The 13,993-nt window shown below is 40.4% G+C and overlaps 1 long non-coding RNA gene across 6 annotated transcripts in view; it reads left to right on the plus strand.

Moving 5' to 3' along the window:
- The first annotated feature begins 203 nt into the window (after window positions 1–203).
- LOC122163591 overlaps window positions 204–13,993 on the plus strand; it is a 33,469-nt gene continuing 19,679 nt past the window's right edge. For all 6 annotated transcript variants that reach the window (XR_006169999.1, XR_006170000.1, XR_006169997.1 and 3 more), the window contains exon 1: window positions 204–288. This is a non-coding gene — a long non-coding RNA (uncharacterized LOC122163591). The remainder of the gene's footprint in view (window positions 289–13,993) is intronic.

Consider the following 13,993-nt stretch of genomic DNA (forward strand, 5'->3'; position numbering starts at 1 on the left):
CTCAGTCACGGAGTGCATGCTATTGCAATGTTGCTGTCTGTTTTAACAGAGCAAAAAGATCTCTGTATGGGAACTATTGATCAGGGCCTGAACTTCTGATTGACCGCCTGAGGCAAACAATGAGTCAGCCGTGGGAGCACAGGTGAAGGCAATTCACCTGTCCTACCAGGAAGGGGTGGAGCCTGGCTGCACCTCTCCTAGATCCCATTTAAGTGCTGACTGCCACTGAGGATGGCTCTCTTTCTGGAGATTGCTCCTCATGGATTTTTTTGCAAGCCTACCGTACTGGTAAGCATTTCCATTTATTCTGATTATCTTTCCGCTGTGATAATCTTACTTAAACCTAACCTCTGTGTGTTTATTGATTGTACAATCTCTAATACCACCTGTACCCTTGACCCTCTCTGCTTCCTGCTTTAAGCAGAAAGTGCATATCAAATTCATGCATAAATATTGTGAAATTTCTAGAGTTGTCTTTAGCTGCTTAAATTTCAAATGTGAGTAAACCAAACAATTTTTATTTTTTCATTTTTTTTATTTTTTTATTTTTTACCATGAGCTGCTGCTCAGGGGCAAATACATAAAGATGATGCGTTTCAAAATTGAAGCTTCTGACTCTAAGTTTAGCAGAGTCATTAGTCATGTCATACATGCCAAGTCTGGTGGAATTTGGCATAGCTGTTTAAATTTTAACAAGGGGTAAATTAAATGAACCTTTACCTAAGTTATACTGCTGAGGACAGAATGCCTACGGTTATGATACAGATGCTAATTTATCAAGAACTGTTGAATTCTCAGCTTCATATTAAAATACAAGTGTCAGGCAGGACCAATCCCTACAAATCTGCCAAGAAAGATACAATTTGGATCAAACAATAACATTTTTAGTTGGGCTGTATAGAAACAGTTTGGCTCTGATGTATTTTCCTGGGTGAATTATAAAAGCAGGATTTGGAGATTCTTCCATCTCGGGAATTAAATGCTCAGAACTATTGGCTGTCATCTTGAAAAATGTTAGATCTGCATCTCTCTGCAATTGTCTTAAGTTCCTTGGAATTCAGCCCAGCTATTAGCAGGGGGTAAATAAGACAAAAATTGACAACAATGTGCATTATAGGGTGAAGCGTTGAAGGATGAGTTTTAGATATGAACAGTTAATGGATTTCTTAGAAGTGCGGTATTTGATTTGAAGCTTACTACGTTTTTGAAGAAGGTTCACTTCAGTTGCTCTCTTAAAAATTCAAAAATATATCTTCTGTTCCTTTTGAAGCATTGCAAAAATGCAGGATGGTGTTTATTACAAACAGTTTAAATATGCAACACTGTAAGTTTGAAGTCAGCTGGATTGAGTTCAGCTGTTGGTGTAAATCACTGCAGTAAAATGGAAACTGCTCCAAGAAATAAGGGTTAAGTGGCTATTATTTCCAAGTGCATTCACATTGCTTCCAAACTCCTCATGTTGTTTTCACAGTGTATGGTGCCAGTCTGACTCAGGGCTGTACTGTCAAGCTGGGAGTGATTCTGCCATTTCATAGAAACATGTTCTACTTGATAACTTCTGCTGATTTTGTGTTTGTATTGTAAGAATCCTTATTCTCTTGCATGGGCTGGGCTTTCCATCCTACATCACCTTGACTGGGAGTGAAAATTCCCATTAAATAAGTGATAATTTTACCACGTTGCTGTTCACTGTGTGTAGTGCAGTTAATACGATGCAAATATGTAAAAAAAAAATCTCATTTCAACAGGTTCAGTCTGCTCTGTGTGATGAGAATGAATACCCCCAAAACCTGACACAAGCCCCAAGCAGTGTGAACAAACCCAAATACCTGTTAAATCTTAGTTCAGTAAGGTGTTTGTGCCTGAGGTTATTTTAACATGTATGCTGTCCTATCACTGTCAATGGCAATACTATGCCAAGGTGACCATTGGCAAGCAAAGCTAAGCCTTGATTATCTCTATTTTACTGTTGAAAAGAATGAGTGATTCTTCTGCCCCTCTCTGTACTTCCTTTCTTAGGAAAATATTTCCAGCAGTATTTTTCTTTAGTTTCTGTCATGGTTCTGGAGAACAGTGAGTTACCATGTCCTATCCCAACTGGTGTCAACAAAAAATTTCATTTAAGATAGATTTCTACTCGGGGCTTAACTAAATCTGTGGACTAACCCTCAGCCTTTGAAATTGAACTCTACTCGGTGGAGAAACATCACTTCTGGCCCTGTTTTGCTTTTGATACAATGCTGCTGTGTGCCATGAACCACATTTTGTATCTAGAAGTTTTTTTTTTCCACATATGCCCTCAACACCACCTATGCACAACTAGAGGTCATAATGTGCAACAGAAAAAACTTCCAAATAATTAGTCATAGCACAGCTTTAGTAAGAAACAGGAGCACAAGCCTGAGAATAAGCATCTGAGGTGTTCCATTTGGTGAGACCATACAACTAATGAGTAACTCAGTGTATTTACCAAGATACTACCCACTTGGGACTAATGACTTGAAGAAATGTAAAACAGTAGCCTATACTTAGTAGCTACAATATCATTAGGTCTCCAGGTTAAGGAAAATACCATTAAATGGAAATTATTCTGAGCGTTATGGAATCATTAAGGTTGGAAAAGACTGCTGAGATGATCTAGTCCAATTATCAACCCACAAAACTGCATCCCTCATCTCCACAGCGTTCCACTGAGTTTCTGTAGAGCACAGAAAGCAACAGCTCAGGTGCAGTGTTCCAGCATTGGCAGGATTCCTGTGAACGAGGAGTTTATAACCTCCCATTGATCATTCCTTTTTGCAACACGTGTATAAAAGAGCAATCTGAAGTTCCAGGAATGTCATGTCGGGATGATGAGTCCATCAATTTTCTTTGGTTGTAGGTTTCCCTTCAGTGGCTGGAATGTAAATTACGAGAAGCTGAAGGAGAAAGCTGCAAATTATTGGGCACTGTCAACTTCAATATCCTCAGTCTGATGGATCTGTGATTTGACAACAATCTGCTTGTCAGTCACTCTTGCAAAATATTAACACATCTGATTATCAGATGTGTTAGCCAACTGTTCACTCTAACAGTGGGTGCAGTCATAAGTCCAGGGATGCCGTGGCTCACTTAGGCTGCTCATGCTCATGTTGCAGAGCATCTGCTAAAACTCAGGAGCTGCTCAGCTGTTCTTTGCTGGCCTGTGACAGCTGAGTTGTTTAGAGGTTTGGTGCTTTCTACGAAATCCTTGCTGAGGGATTCCTGTCTGTTTCTATGAGAAAAGCAGAAAGAATTGTTGCCCAACTGGAAGGAGATGGGACCATATTGAAGAGGCCACCAGAGATTGGTGGCATCCCTTGGCAGTGGGAATGGGCTCAACGTTGGTAAGAAATCTGCAGTGCAGTAAGGGAGGGTTGCCTGTTCTCCCTTCCAAACAACAAAAAACAGAATTTTGGGAATATTTTTTGTTAATGCTAGTGGAGAACACCTCTAGCATTACAGCATAAAATGAAAGAGTTATGTGATGACAGCCTCCAGCACCTCTGCTTGTGGAGCTGCAGTAGCGAGGTGGGTGGAAATACCTACTAACAGGAGCGCCTGCCCTTAATAAGCACTGTTAGTTTAATTGCCACCATTACAGACGTTAGCAGCAGCAGGAAGAAGAAAGGGATCGCCTGTCAAGTGGAGTGGGAGCACCAGGACAGTCAGTGATGCAGACTGCTGCACTCTGCTGAATGCATAATGAAACTGCCAACCAGCACAAACAAAAAATTATGAACTTAAGCTATAAGGCCTTGTCAGAAATTCTTGCAGCTTTTTTGTGTGTGACTGTATAAAAGTCCTCATAAAAAAAAAAAAAAACAAAAAACATGTCTGCAGAACTGGCACCAGCTGCTGGCTTAGAAAGCTCCAAGATACCTTCCACCAATTGGTCTTGCTGAACCTTTATATATGAGGTATTGATCAATTTATTACATTCAATTGCTTGTATGGATTTTTTTTTTAACAGTTGTAGCTTTAAGTCTACTGGTCTGCCTTAAAAAATGATGATGGGTTTGTCTGTCTCACGCTATAAGTTGGAATGGGCTGCTCTAGATACAAATGTTGTGCTGAATGTTAAGAACAGTCATCTGGTGAAAAAGAAATAAAAGTATGAGTGCTAACCAAATGTAAATATATCTGCCATACATAACATGCTAGTAAATGCTGACATTCAGAGGCAGGGAATGTGGTACAGGAGGAGGACACTGGTTTTTGCAATTACAGTCACAATCCATTCTCAAAAGATTAAAGTTTTACACAGTGGTTGTTCTCAGGAAATTTGCTGAATCCTAATATTAAAGATGAAAGCATAATAAAGGGTGATTTTTTTTTAATTTTTTTTTTTTTAAGAATTGGCTGATAGATTTGATTTGCCAGTTTTCACTGAAGCAAAACTTTCTACTGACTTCAATTATCAGTAAATTGTGTTGACCTCAATAAGGATTTTTGCAGAACTGGGCCCGTAGCATGAATAGGCTGTTCTGTACAGAAAAGGCACTGCATGAAAATGGCATCTTCTTACTCATCAGTTCTGCCTCCTGGGGGCATACTGAGATGCAGCATCTGACTTTAATGACAAAAATGAGGTTATGCTGTTCTTTCCTCCTGCAAAAGCTTTTCATAACCAGAGAGAGAATTTGTGCAAAGCAACAAGATGAGAAGCTGGGGTTGCCTCATGCAAAAGACTGGTGAGGTGCTGGCATGGGCTGCCATGGAGGTAGTTAAGAATCATGGAGATGTGGCACTAAGGGATGTAGTGAAGTGGGCAGTATTGGTGGTAGTTGGATGGTTGGACTAGATGATCTTAGAGGTCTTTTCCTACCTTTGTGACTCTGTGATTCTATGATTCTATGCTGCTTCTTGGTGACTGTGCCCAGTAACAGTCAACACAACTGCTTGCTTTCAGGTGCCAGGTTGCCTCTGCATGGTAACACTTAGAAAAGAAATATTTTGGTTTATAAGACAAGAAAATATGATATTAAGACACTGAGAGAGGAAAACCCAAGAATTCCAACCCTGTGATAGCTTGGAGGCCCTCCTTTGATAGTTCAGCTTTTCTGTGATTTGTGTTACCCCATATTGTCCTGCCCATAGGACAAGGGGAAATGGTTTTAAAGTAAAGGAGTGGAGGTTTAGGTTAGATGTCAGGGGGAACAGAGAGAGCACCGAGGCCCTGACTCAGGCTGACCAGAGAGGTGATGAGTACCTCATCCCTTATGCCATTCCAAGACCTGGTTAGATGGGGTTCTGAACAGCCTGATCTGGTAAGGGGAGCCAGCCTATGGAATAACATGATCTTTCATGTCCCTTCCAACATAAGCCATTCACAGCCCCCTGATTTCAACAGCAGGCTTTGGGTGGTGGTGTTGGATTGACCAGAGTTGGACAGTGATGGTCCCCAGCCCTGCTTTGCATGCAACGATGAATCATACTGTTGTTTTCCCACTGGTCTATTCCAGTCAGGGAGCTTTAAATGCTCGCTGTTTGACATCCTCCTGATTTATTGCATTTGTAAAGGTGACCTTAAATATTTTAATGGTAATAATTCTTTCAAGGGCTTGAATCTGTAAATGTGCTATGTTCATATTTTGGCATTATATACTGTAGGCAATTTAATCCATATAAGCAGTTTCAGTGATATTAACACTGTAGGCAAACTGATACTAAAGTTTAAATGTCAGAGAGAGTTTCATATTAGATCTAGTGCAAACAAAGCATTTTTTCTTCAAGTACTGAGGCATAAAACACCAGGAGATAGTAAAGACAGGGAGCGCCAATGAATCTGAAATAAAATGGTGGTGAAATTTATAGTATTTTCAAATATGTGCCCTATCCAAGGACTGCTGCAGCTGCACAGATCTATAAAATTGGAGATAAGAGAAAAACCTTGTAGTGCTTCAGAATAAATGCACCTCCACCGGGGTATCTATCTGGGTTCCTGTAACTCCTTGGAGATTTACTATTTCACCTTGGATTTATTACCCCACTGTGCATGCTGTAGATGGCATTTTATGTTTTCTTCACCGCCCTGTTCATTATATGATGGCAGTTCCCAGCTGTAATCATGGTGAGGAACGTGCTGCTGAACCCTCGCCTGCCCATTGCCAATGGGTGTGGGTGCAGAAACTCCTGGATGAGGCTGTCATTATTCATCCAGTGATGCTATAGGAGCAGTGGGACTGGGAATGTTCCCAGTCCACACTCCTGAAGTGCCCTTTTGCACACATGATGGGCAGGAAGACTTCTAACTTAATGGTGAAAAAAGTATGGGCTGGATAAACAGAGGGATGCTTTAATTTTTCTAGGGTAGTAGTAAGCTGCTGGATTGCACTTGATGGGACCAGTCCATAAAATCTGTGAGAAATGGTCAAAAAGTTTATTGTCCATGTATGTATGGACTTTATGTTGACCCCATAAAGCACTGGAGATAATGTATAAAAGCACAGGCTGTTGGTTAGGGTGTTTTCTTATTGAATAACATGGCCTGCTCTGAAATCTCATAGTTGGAATCCTGTGGCCTAAAAGGGGAGGTTGTAGTGAGCAGGACCCTAAATATAAGCAGCCAATGTGCATACTTTTCTTTGTTTTATATTAGGATATATAAATGATATATTCTAAAGGCCATGGAAACCCTTACCTTGACATCAAGCCCCATATTTCATGCAGGTAAGCAATAGAGATTGTCAAGATGACTGTCTGATGTCCCTAGGATATCTTGCTAGTGCTATCTTCCATTAGACACAGACATCTTCCTTTCTTCTTTTCCATCAATAAGGCTCTTTCAGCTTTATCTGCAGTGGGCAACCCTGGTTGCTTCAGCCTTGAAAGGGTCTTAAATCTTCAGTTTTCTCGTACGTTTTCCAGCAGAAGAATTATGCGTACAAGCACAAGGTGATGAATGGAAGAAGAAACCTGTCCCTCTAGGAATGCTGATTCCAAAATAGTGAGCATTTGCTTCACTCTGCTAACACCAAGGAGATGGACTCCTTCTCCAGGTTTCCAGTCAAAGAGGAAAACGTGCTTTGAAACCAACTACATCTTTCTTAAGTTTAACTGTATTTCAATACTATGCATCCCAATTTCACAAACAGTTGCTACAGAAGTTCCTGAACTCAGACTGGTGTACGAGGTGAGACAGTGTCTGGATAACAGAATTTGTGTGCGTGGTGTAAATGTTTCTTCATAATCAGCCTGCATTATATTGTGTAATTTTCTCCTCTCCAACACTTTGCCAATCACCATTGTGCTGACACTCAGCACAATTGTTAATCAGATTTTTTAGAAGTGGGACAAAGCTGGAAATCTCCATCACAGAGAACACAGAATGGTGTGGAACAAATGTGGGTTTCATGGGAGAACAACGGGAGGACTCAGAAGTGACACTTTTTGAGCCTTTTCTCTGAGCAACCTAAGTTTGCAAAATCACAGGAGAAGGAAGCATGAGTGCTGTTAGATGAGAGATTAAGGCATAAAGGGAAAGACCAGTGAGAATTCAAATATATGAGCTGATGGTGTTCCTTTTTCCAAGGGTTTTGTCCTAAGCTAAGCACAGAAGGTTTAAACCCACTGACAGTTCACACAGCTGAACTGGCATGTTCATTGCTCTTGCTTAACTACATGGGACCACACCATTGGACATGGCAGCATCCCTTTTATTCTGTACTTAAGGAGTTAAGACAGCCACAGCTGGGGCATGAAAAATGCCCCACAGCCTCCATCCTTCTGTGGCTTTAAATCTCCCAAGCTGGACCCTGCTGAACTCTGCTGAGATTTCCCAGACCAGAAACCTCAAAAAAGAGAGCTCAAAAACCCTCAAAATGCCATGAGTGAGAAAGAAGAGACCGCATCTTTCAGGAGCAGTTTCTTTAACCTCTCAGGAAACTCAGGCATAAATAAGATATCTCAGCATTGTAATTGTGTCAAGGTGAACTTATTATTTGTTCCTCAGCAATTGCAAGCTGAAGGATTCATCTGTAACAGCACTTCCTTCAGGAGCTCCCGACAGCAGATGTGACTGTCGCCTTTTCTTGCCACGGCACTTGGTTGAAGCGACCTGTGCACAGTTTGCAATCAACAAACCCTCAAAAATTGATGAGGAAATGAATGTGCTCAAAAGCTGGTTATGAATTTCAGTCTCTTGCTGAATAAGAGCCAAGACTTCTAATATTCAGATCTCTAATCAATATTTAAAGAAAATCCAACTATGAAGATCAACCTGTGCATTTGTGCTTTTGTTCTAATTGCAATGTTCAGGAGCTGATATGTTCAGGCTTCTTTAATTTTGAGCTCTAATAAGTGCTAGAGGAACCCAATTTTAGTTGTCTCTCTGCACCTTTTCTAGCCAAAAGCAATTCCTTAGCTTTCTTTATCTTCCTTAAATTGACAAACTGTAAATAAGGTGTTATCATGGCTTGCTTATCCATAGAAAGCATCATCATCATATTTAAAAACATATATAGAATGACTTGGGATAATTGCTACTACATCAATACATGATAAACCAATAAATTAAAGTAATGGTGCGTAAAGTGATGAATTCTGATAGACTTAAGGCAGTATAAAAAATAATTGGAGACTTTATTGCTCTTTCCATTTTTAATGGGGTGCTGCAGCAGTACATTCTTGCAGTGGGGGCGGAGAGGTAAATTAATCTTTATGCATCATCATCAAGCAGTGTAAACATGGCCAAACTTAATTATGATATAATAGATTGTTAAGTGTCTGCCCCACAGAGGTGTGATTGCTCTCATGCAAGTGATTACAGTGGAGATGTCTACCAGGCAAGGTCCTCTTTACAAGGCTGCTGGTAGCTTTTGCCTCTGACAATAAATCCAATTGGAAAGCCATGCCAGCAAGGCAGCTTTCCATGGTGCCAGCTGTGGCAGAGCTGTATGTGGGAGACAAACACAAATTTACAGCAGAGCGTTAATGACACATGGCCTGAAATTGCTGTACTTTGCCAGGAAAAACTCTTGTTTCGCTACAGACACAATGAACATTTTCCCAGCAGGGCTGCAGTACTGGATGCCCCTTTGTATCCCCAACCTACTGGCCTGGGGTCCTGCCCCAGTGCATACAGGGATGGCAAAATATGGAGGACCTCTGGCCCCATGTTCTTGCAGAGCAAAAAATAATCTTGACATATTGTCTCTTGGAAATTATAGCACATTAAGGAGAAAGATGCAATACAACATGTATTTTCTGCTCCTGTCTCCAATATTGCTTTCTGTCATTAGCAGCACTGTTCATAACACAGATGTGTGATTTTATGAGCCCATTGTACTATTACTTCTCTTTCCATGGTAACAATTTAATTTACACTTACATATATAAGTATATATTTATCCATAGTAGACGTACTCTGCAGTGAACTTGCTTCCTTAATGGACTAAGTTCACTGAAAGAACACAGGGTAATAATTTATACTTCAAATGTGGCTGCAAAATATAGTTCATAAATCTCACATTACAGGGTGTTTGTGGAAAAATTGCTGGGAACTGGTTCTGAGAAAGGGGTATGTTTTACTGAGTTCACAGAATCACAGAATGGCCGGGGTTGGAAGGGACCTCAAGGATCATGAATCTCCAAGTTTTTGCAAGCAGTCTGGATCTGATGTCTGTAAAATGTGTTCAGCAGAAAATTCAGGCTAGTGAATAACTCCTGAATGTGTCTGCTTTAAAACTCATGGTGTCAATTCAGCAGTCGTGTTTTGTGTTTCGGCATTGCGATGCTGACACTGGCATGAGCTAGTTGGGTGAGGAGTGGCAGGTTTCTTTCATGCTGCCAAGTACTGAAAGGTGTGTTAATAACTGGAAATCAAGCAGAAGTGTGATCTTTAATCCCTTTGTTACTCTAAATGGCCTTTTGGACTTCAATATACTTGTGTTTATTCCATGATTATTGTACTTAGTTTGATGTTGTTAAACTGCTTCACGAATTAGGATCTGCTTTGGAGAAGGACTCCCCTGCTAGAATACCTCAAACATCTCCAGAGCTGAGTACATCTCTTGTGATGGAAACTGTTATAGCTGGTGAGTGGGAAAGGGAGGAAAAAACATTACAGTGCCATGGAAATGGTCCACTCTGGATCACCAACAAAGCCAACTAGATTCTTTTTGTCAATCAGAAAAAAACAGCGGGGAAAGCATGAAATCATAAGATCCCAAGTATATATGGTCACTGGTGTACTTTGCAGAGGGCCTCTCAGTACTTTAATTTTTATTTTAATTCCTTAATTCTCAGTTGTTATGCAACTCTTCTTATTGTTTGCACCATCTAAATATAAGCCAGTCTAATCTAGTGTGGACATACACAAACATCTCAAAGTCAGATTGCATCCCTCAATCTTGCTTTTACATTCTCACTTTTTGATAATGGCTTTTACTAGCAGCCCAGTTTAAAGTCTTAATTTTATCTAATTCCTCTAAATGCACAATGATTCTTCAACTGGAAAGGAAAAAGAGCAGCTCTGAATGATCCATATGTTGAAGTACTGTATTTTCATCATTTAAATGATAAACTTCCCATCAAATATCCACAAATGTACATTCACGATTCCCATCCAGTGATCTATTGGCCAGAGGCACATACATTGTTTTAATTTATTTTGGAGTAAAGGTGCTTTCCTGCCGAGTTTGAATAAGCTTGCTATGTACGAAACAGATGTTCAATAAAAGAGAGACTTTACTGAATATGACATATAAACACGGGGAAAGAGGACGAAGAAAGGAAAATTACAGGAAGTGTGCATTCCTGGTTCATCAAACAACAGGCCACAGTTCTAATCAAGGTCCTTTTATAGATGGCAGTAATGAAGCAGAAGGAGTGGGGATGTCTTGGGAGAAAGTAACATTTATGCTTAGCTCCTGGTGGAATTGGTGAGCCCACTGAGATACTACATAGTTTTCTTTGCAGTAGTATGATGGCTTCTGTAGTTGCTGACATTTTCCTCACATCACAGGGGGAAAATATATATATATATATATATATATATATATATATATATATATATAAATATAAATTCATCTGCACGATCTGAGATAATTGCAGTGTCTGAGGTGGGCACCTGAGTATTTCTTCCTCTTGTGTAAAATACCTAATGTTGCTCTGGCCAGGGAAACTCTTGTATCTATTCAGATGCACCTGTCATGGCATAAGAGCAAAGCTGGCCTGATACAGCATTGCTGATGGGAGATCAGAGAGGGAATGCTGCCTTTGAGATAAGCAGGCTCTGCTTTGAAGGGCTTCTCCTTTGTGTAAGAATCCTGTGGTGGGAATATCCACCTGCTGGGGGATGTCTCCCTGGTGGGCCACCTCCTGAGTGGGACACCAGAAGGAAAAGCCCCCACTGTCCACTCTCACAGAGTTGTGTGGGGGAAAGGCTGGATTTATGGATGGTTGTGTCAAGGTGATTCTTTGTGCCAGATCTGTCATGGCTGGATCCCATAAACAGGTTTGTCTCACTCTGCTTTCCAGTATTGATGCATCAAGGTGGTGAAAACCTTTTGTACTTCAATATAGTTGTGGGCACTTTGGTAAAATCTGATGATACGGGAGGTAAACTCTCCCCATCTGCATCAGTTAGCACAATCAAAATCATTCCTAGTAAGAGGGGTGATGTCCTGGCATGCAGAGGAGGAAAACCTACATGAATGTCTTTAGGCTGCTGAGGGTTTCCATAGAAGGATAATTAAATCAGTTTGTGCTGGAACTTCAAAACACTCAGAACAAACCTTACTTTTACAGCACCGCTAAGGCAAAAGGAAGACTGTGATGAGGAGTATCATGTTTGGTTGGGTTTGTTTTTGCTTTTTAATATAGCCTTTTCGAGAGTCTCATTAGCAGTTCACAACACAATATATTTGCTGGTCTTTTAAGCGTACAAACAAATGCAACTGCATCCCGAGAGGAAGAGGCACATACATGGTGCAAGATGTTTTGGTGGGGTCTGTAAACCAGTGCTGGAAAAAGGAATCCCATTTGGGATCAGAAGTTTCAAACATAAAATCGCACTAATGATACCAATCAGTATCACCAAAGATATTTTAGTTCTAGCTTACATGACAAGGAGGAGTATGTTTCAAACAGCTGGTGCTGAGGAGCACCCAGCACTCCCTGAGACTCTTGAGAGCATTATTGAAGCTTGGTGGCTTGATGCTGCTGCTTCCCAAAGGTTAAGCTGCTGTTAGGACTGAGAGAAATGCCTTTTTATCAATAGTTATTAAGCTGAATCTCCATACGTGTTACTCAGATAGGAACGCGCAGCCACTTTCAATGGCAAACTTTCTTTCAGCAAGTTCTCAGTTATAAAAGGAAAGTTTCCATCTCTCCCACAGGCAGAGTATTCTGAGCCTTTCTTAACACTCCCACACTCACTTAAAAAGGAAAAAAAAAAAAAAGAAAAATACCTTTCTACTACCTACAAAATGTGCATTTTCATTTTGTCACGTGCAAAATGATTATCAAATATGGAGGCTCTGCACCTCTGAGCTTATCAGCTGCAGGTCTGAAAATCCATGGAGAGTTTTCAAGTAACTGAGCATAAAAAGAAACATCTTCATTTCTGAACAGCTTAAATGCATTTCTTCTTTCTCCTTTATTTTGCATGCCTCTCTAGGACAAAAAAGAAAAATGGAAAAGTGCAATTTCAGGCATGTTCACTGCATGTTCACAAATCAGTTCCAGCCATCATTGCACAGGGCTGGGGGCTGGTTGCTGCTGGGCAAAATTGTCATTGCTACAGGCCAAATCCCTCAGTGTAATGGGTCAGGTAGAGTGTTGGGAAATCTGTTTTGTGGGATCCAGGGCAAACTTCAAGTCCAGCCATTGAGAAACATGTTCTTTTTTCCCTTCCGCTCAGGAAAGCTCTTGAGTTCCTTATTATGAAGTTCTAACAAAGCAAACGTTGAAGCGCTGTCTGGGCATGAATTCAGGACACAAAATAGCTGACTCATAGAATCATTAAGGTTGGAAAAGACCACTAAGATCATCTAGTCCAAACGCCTTCTCATCGGCACTGGTCCCACTAAACCATGTTGCTGCAGAGCTCAGCACACTGCAGTGCTCTGTGAGTTGCCAGTCCTACTTGGGGCAATGCTGAGGTGCTGAGCAGAAGAGGAACTGCACCAAGCCTAGCCCAAAAACTGAGCCAGGCTGGTAGGCTGTAGAGCCAGGAAAGCAAAATATGGGAAGATTTGAAAAAAAAACCTGGGTGATGTTTTGAACAAGACGCTCTGGTGGTCTTAATAATTCCCCAATCACAAACATATGAAATGAGCCCTTGATGAGAAAGGTCTGATTACAAATAACCTGCAGAGAGATGAAAGTTTGCTTTTAATATGGCTTGTTTTTTTTTTTTTTTTTTTAAGTCTGCTTTAGACTTTCAAGAGGCTTCAAAAGAAGGCAAAGACTTGAAAACAGTTTGATTTAATACTGTTAGATGTGTGAAATAAAATGCTGGACAATAAGAGATGTAAAACAGGCAACAAGTGCAAATGACTTAAATCAAATTAAAGAGCTAATTGAAAATAATGGAATTAAAACCTTTTTTTTTTTTTTTTTTTTTTTGTTTTTATTCATCTGCTTTACATCACTTTTTGCAACAGCATTTTTTTTAATCTTTTTTACTTTGAAGAACAAACTTTTCCCATCATGAAAGACAACGATTTTAATCGGTATATGAATTGTCATTCTATGGGGATAAAGCATGCCGGGCAGGAAGAGAAGCACCACCAGCACAAACCAGCAGGATTGTCAGGCAGCCATAGGCTTTTGTCCTAGAGGCTCCCTGAGACAACATCATGGCACCAAGTTGTTTTATCTCCCACTGCCTCATTGGCACTTCTTTACTTCCATTCTCTGCCCTAGCTGAAGGACACAGTTCTGAGAAAACTTTTTGCTCAGATCACCTAATATATATTTCTGTTCTTAAAAAAAGGCTATGAGGACCTTCTAGCACAGTCTTCCATTG

Source organism: Centrocercus urophasianus, unplaced genomic scaffold (genome assembly GCF_019232065.1).
Source record: "Centrocercus urophasianus isolate 14NV4802_14NV808 unplaced genomic scaffold, USGS_Curo_1.0 seq_24, whole genome shotgun sequence".
Lineage (NCBI taxonomy): Eukaryota > Metazoa > Chordata > Aves > Galliformes > Phasianidae > Centrocercus > Centrocercus urophasianus.